Genomic DNA, 6175 nt, shown 5'->3' with positions numbered 1-6175 from the left:
AAAGAGAAGTAAAGGCAAGAGTAATTAGCATTACAAGTTCTAGACATGGAACTAGAAAAAAGTCCAAACAGGGCAATTTTCAAATATTCTTATGAGAGTCCATTGGAATTTCTTGACTAGGGCTTCCAAAAGCATCCCTCTATGTGTTTCCTCCTCGTTTTTCTTTTGTCTGCCAAGTTTGGACTCGAGAGTGATGGATTCAGGATTTCCTTTAAGGCATTTTGATAGCTGTTGGAGTGGTTAGAATCAGTGTCAGTTCCCTCTCAAAGGCTTCTAGATGGGGGAGATAACAAATTTGGCCATCATTTTAGAACAATGGCTGGTTGTCTCCCTTAGCTACAGGTGGGCACTACAGTATTGCAGACCAAGATTTGAAGTCTTACATCTGAGCAGCACTTTCTGATTAGGAACAAAATCATCAATGAGAAATAATTTTCTAAATAACTTTTTATATGGACTTAAGTCTAATGTCTGGGAAGGGTAATCCCTTAAACTCTTAAAAAAGTATACTGATGACTTTACTCTTTGGTTATACTTTCCTTTTGGGTGTGTAAGACCATACAGCTGGCCCAAAGAAATCCATTTATTTTTACACTTAAGGTCGATTTAGGATCTCTTCCTCAGGGGTCACAGGGGCTTGGGAGGAGCCACTGGCTCCTTTCTTTTACCAGTTCCATCTATGTGAAGATAAGTCAGAGGTCCTGCTCGACCATGTCTGGCTTTGCTTGAAAGCATGGATGAGACGTTTCCTCTGAGTTGACCTTCCTCTTTGTAGACTGGACACTGGTTCAAGACCGTCTCACGGGGCCTCCATGGCCTCCCTGAACAAGAGGACAGGTGACTCACCACAGTTACAGGAAATTTTGAGAGATGTTCCATAGTCCCCTAGAACTTAGTTGACCTTGGCGGGCAAGGGGCAAAAACTGTCACTTAAGTCCCACTGGCCACATTAGTATAGGCCTCAAACTATGGCTTTTAAACATCCAATAAGGTTAGTTCCACCCCTCTGGTACTATAATTACCGTGTGGTATGTAGATAAAACTTGGGTACAAAACCAAATGTTCTCAGATAAACCTTGACCAGATATATATTTTGTTCCTTAAACTACTTGACTAAACTATGACCATAGAAATTTTAAGATTATGTGTATATTATTTTTGTGTCATCCTTCATATATCATAACAAACCTACACAGACCTTCATTACTTGCTTATGCTTTCTCATATTTTCTATTTTGGAAAATGTCTCCAATCCCATATCCTTTTAACATCTTTTACATTCTCATTTTCTTTTTTTTAATAATTATGAGACATAATAGCATTAACAAATTTTCCATCTGTTGTGAGAATTCTTTTCCTAGGGATACTAAGCAACGCTTTCCCTTTTAAGGTTCTAGTGTCAAGCCAATGTTTGATTAAAGTTTTACTGGGGAAACAACGAATTTGCTGAGCTTACTTACCAAGATAACTGAGGGGTTGCTGAGGTGTATGTATGACCTGAGGGTATGCACACTGGAAAGCCTTTACCCAGCATGGGTCATGCCTTCTTTTCCTAGCCTTCCTCAGATTGTATATTTTACCCCTCCCCAAATCCAGGAGGCCATGTGTGATTAGGTTCAAATTACATACAGTTGGCTGGGAAGAGTGCCTGGATAGTCCAGTGAGGGTCCAATGACCCTGCTTGGCCCTCCTTTAATGAATGAGTACAACTGTCAACAAGCCCAATTGTGATTGTGTTTAGTGATCAGGCACAGTTGAAGTCATGATGGTGATAGTTATCTCATGCATAAGAGACTGCTGTACAGCATCATCTTATTAAAAGGGCATGGAATTTAAACGAATTTTGTGGTAGGATGCACATATGAGGGAGAATATATGTTGTCTGTTTCTGTGTGTCTGTGTTACTTCACTTAGAATACCAGTTTCTAGATCAGTCCATTTACCTGCAAATTTTATTATTTCATCTTTCTTTACTGCTGAATAGAACGCCATTGTGTAAATATATCACGATTTTATTAACCACTCATCAGTTAAGGGGCACTTAGGTTGCTTCCATCTCTTAAAAGACCAGCAACAAACATGGTTGTACAAGTGTCTCTACAATAGAATGAGTCCTTTGGGTATATGCCAAGGAGTGGTATAACTGGGTCATATGGTAGGTTCAGTTTTAGTTGTTTAAGAGCTCTCCACACTGTTTTCCATACAGGTTGCATGAGTTTGCAATTCCACCAGCAGCGAATGAGCAGAACGCCATTGTGTAAATATATCACGATTTTATTAACCACTCATCAGTTAAGGGGCACTTAGGTTGCTTCCATCTCTTAAAAGACCAGCAACAAACATGGTTGTACAAGTGTCTCTACAATAGAATGAGTCCTTTGGGTATATGCCAAGGAGTGGTACAACTGGGTCATACGGTAGGTTCAGTTTTAGTTGTTTAAGAGTTCTCCACACTGTTTTCCATACAGGTTGCATGAGTTTGCAATTCCACCAACAGCGAATGAGCGTTCGCTTTCTCCATATCCTCACTAACATTTGGTATCATTTGTTCTCTTGATCTTAGCCAGTCTGATTGGGGTAAGATAATACCTTAGGGTGGTTTTAATTTGCATTTCCCTAATTATTACCTAATTACTAATGATGTTGAACACTTTTTGAGATGTTTCTTAGCTATCTTTATTTCTTCCTTTGAGAACTCTCTGTTTAGATCTTTAGCCCATCTTTTCATTGGGTCTTTAGTTTCTCAATTCTTTGTTTTTTGAGTTCTTTATATATTCTGGATATTAAACTTCTGTGAGACGTGTCACTGGTGAAGATTTTTTTCCCATTCTGTGAGTTTTCACTTCATTTTTGTAGTTATTTCTTTTGCTGTACAGAAGCTTTTTACTTTAATGAGGTCCCATTTGTTGATTGCTGACCTTAATTCCTAAGCAACTTCTGTTCTATTTAGATAATCCTTTCCTACACCTATATTTTATAAGTTACTGCCAATATTTTCTTCTAATAGAGTCAGGGTTTCCAGTTTCACATTGAGGTCTTTGATCCATTTGGAGTTGACTTTTGTGAAAGGTGAAAGATAAGGATCTAATGTCATTCTTCTACAGGTGGAGATCCAGTTTTGCCAGCATAGGGATTTGTTGAAGATGTTGTCTTTCCTCCATTGTGTGTTCTTGGCATCTTGGTTAAATATCAGATGGCTGAAATTGTGTGTACTCGTGTTTGGATCTTCAGTAATGTTCCATTGATCTATGTGTCTATTTTTGTGCCAGTACCATGCTGTTTTATGACTATAGATAGCACTATAGTGCTATACTTTGAGATCTGGTATAGTAATCCCCCCAGCGTTGCTCTTTGTTCTCAGGGTTGCTTTGGCTATCCGGGGTCTTTTGTGCTTCCATATGAATTTAAGGATGGGTTTTTCTAATTCTGTGAAGTATGTCATGGGGATTTTGATTGGGATTGCACTGAATCTATATATTGATTTTGGTAGAAGGGTCATTTTCACAACATTAATTCTTCCAATCCATGAGCATGGGAGGTCCTTCCATCTCCCGATGTCTTCCTCAATTCCTTTCTTTAACAATTTAAATTTTTAATTGTAGAGATCTTTGTCATCTTTTTTGGAGCAATTGTGAATGGGAACATTTCCCTGTATTCTTTCTCCAATTGCTTGTTATTGGTATATAGAAAGACTACTGATTTTTGGATGTTGATTTTATAATCTGCCACTATACTAAAAGTGTTGATCAATTCTAGGAGTTCCCTGTGGAACTTTTGGGATCTCTTAGATATAGTATCATATCATCTGCAAAGAGTGATAATTTTACCTCTTCTTGTCTTTTTGGTTGTGAGCCTGAGCCTTTAATGGCTGTGCCAGCTCTCCAGCTCTGATTTGACCTCTTCTTATCCAATTAGTACGCCTTTAATTTCCTTCTCCTGTCTTATTGCTCTAGCAAGAGTTTCAAGCACTATGTTGAAAAGGGATGGAGATAGTGAACATCCTTATCTGGTTCCTGATTTTAATGGGAATGCTTCCAATTTTTCTCTATTTAGAATAATGCTGGCTGTGGGTTTGTTGTATATGGCTTTAATTATGTTGAGGTATGTTCTCTCCAGTATAAGTCTCTCTAGGACTTTGAAAATAAATGCATGCTGAGTTTTGTCAAAAGCCTTTTCTGCATCTATTGAGATGAAGATGTGGTTTTTGTCTTTGAGTCCATTTATATGATTAATGATGTTAATGATTTCTGTAATTGAACCATCCCTGCATCTCTGGGATAAAGCCTACTTGATCATGGTGAATGATCTTTTTGATGTGTGTCTGTATGCAGATTGCAAGTATTCTGTTGAGAATTTTTGCATCTATGTTCATTAAGGATATGGGTCTATAGTTTTGTTTTTTGCTTGTGTCTTTACCCTGATTGGGTATTAGTGATGCTGGCTTCACTGAGGGAATTTGGGAGTTCTCCCTTTGTTTCTATCATTTTGAATAATTTAAGTAGTATTGGTTGAAGGTCTTCTTTAAATGTCTGATAGAATTCTGCTGTAAATCCATCTGGGCCTGAGCTTTTTTTAGTTGGGAGGCTTTGTATTACTATTTTGATTTCCTTATATGTTATGGGTCTGTTTAAACTGATCTCTTCTTGGTTTAACTTTGGTGGGTCCCATGATTTTAGGTGTCCATCCATTTCCTTTAGATTTTCAAATTTAGTAGCATATAGGTTTTTAAATATTCCCTTATAATGGTCTGGATCTTTTGGGTGTCTGTTGTGATAGTTCCTTGATTTGGATTTCTCTTTGTTCCTTTTGCTTAACTGATCAAAGGGTGTATCTATCTTATTTGACCTTTCAAATAACCAGCTCTTAGGTTCATTGTTTGTTTCTTTGTTTGTTTGTATTGTTTTCTTTGTTTCTATTTCATTAATTTCTGCTCTGATTTTTGTTGTTTCTTCTCTTCTGCTGGGTTTGCGTTTCATTTGTTCTTGCCTTTCCAGGTTCTTTAGTTGCAGTGTTAGGTCACTTATTTGGGCTCTTTCTAATTTTTTGATGTAGGCACTTAGAGCTATAAACTTCCCTCTTAAAACTGCTTTTAAAGTGTCCCAGAGATTCTCTTGTGTTGTATTGTCTTTTTTGTTGAATTCCAGGGATTCTTTTATTTCTCTCTTAATTTCTCTTTTGATCCACTCATTGTTCAGGAGTGTGTTGTCCAATCGCCATAAGTTCATTTAGTGACTAGGGCTTTCTCCAGTGTTGATTTTGAGCTTTGTTGCATTCTGGACTAATAGAATGCATGAAATTATTTCAATTATTTTGTATTTGTTGAGGTTTGTTTTGTGGCCCAGTATGTGGTCAATTTTTGAAAAAGATCCATGGGATGCTGAGTAGAAAGTCTATTCTTTGGTGCTTGGGTGGAATATTTGAAAGATGTCTGTTAGGTCCATTTGATGTATGGTATCATTTAATTCAGATGTCTCTCTATTTATTCTTTGTCCAGTTGACCTGTCTAATGGAGACAGTGGGGTATTGAAGTCCCCTACTATTACTGAGTTGTTATTCTGTGTCTTACAGTCCTGTAGTGTTGTTTTTATTAATTTGGGTGCACAAGAGTTTGGTGCATATATGTTAAGGATTGTAATATCTTCTTGGTTAACTGTTCCTTTGATCAGAATGAAGTGACCCTCCTCCTTATCTCTTCTGATTAGTTTTACTTTGAAGTCTGTTTTGTCAGATATTAGAATTGCAACCCCTGCTTGTTTCTTAGTGCTATTTGCTTGGAATATTCTTTCCCATCCTTTTAGTTTAAGGTAGTGCCTGTCCTTGAAGGTGAAATGGGTTTCTTGTAGATAGCAAAGAGATGGATTTGTTCTTAATCCATTCACTTAGCCTTTGTCTTTTGACTGGGGAGTTCAGTACATTGATATTTAAGGTTATTATTGAAAGGTGTGTATTGGTTGTTGTCATTTTGATTGCTGTTTGTGTTCTCTAATTTTGTGTTTCCTCAATTATACCCTTATATATTTTCTTTCATTGCCCCTGGGGTATAGTTGTTTCTCTCTGCTCTCTGTGTTGCTTCACATATTCTTTGAAGGGCTGGTTTTGTGGACATGTATTCTTTCAGGTTATTTGTATCATGGAAGGTTTTTCTTTCCCCCTCAACTATAATAGACATTTTGGC

This window comes from Nannospalax galili, unplaced genomic scaffold, assembly GCF_000622305.1.
Source record: "Nannospalax galili isolate Female #2095 unplaced genomic scaffold, S.galili_v1.0 scaffold186, whole genome shotgun sequence".
Classification (NCBI taxonomy): Eukaryota; Metazoa; Chordata; class Mammalia; order Rodentia; family Spalacidae; genus Nannospalax; species Nannospalax galili.
The sequence above is the reverse complement of the archived record's forward strand: the minus strand, read 5'-3'. Positions refer to the sequence as shown.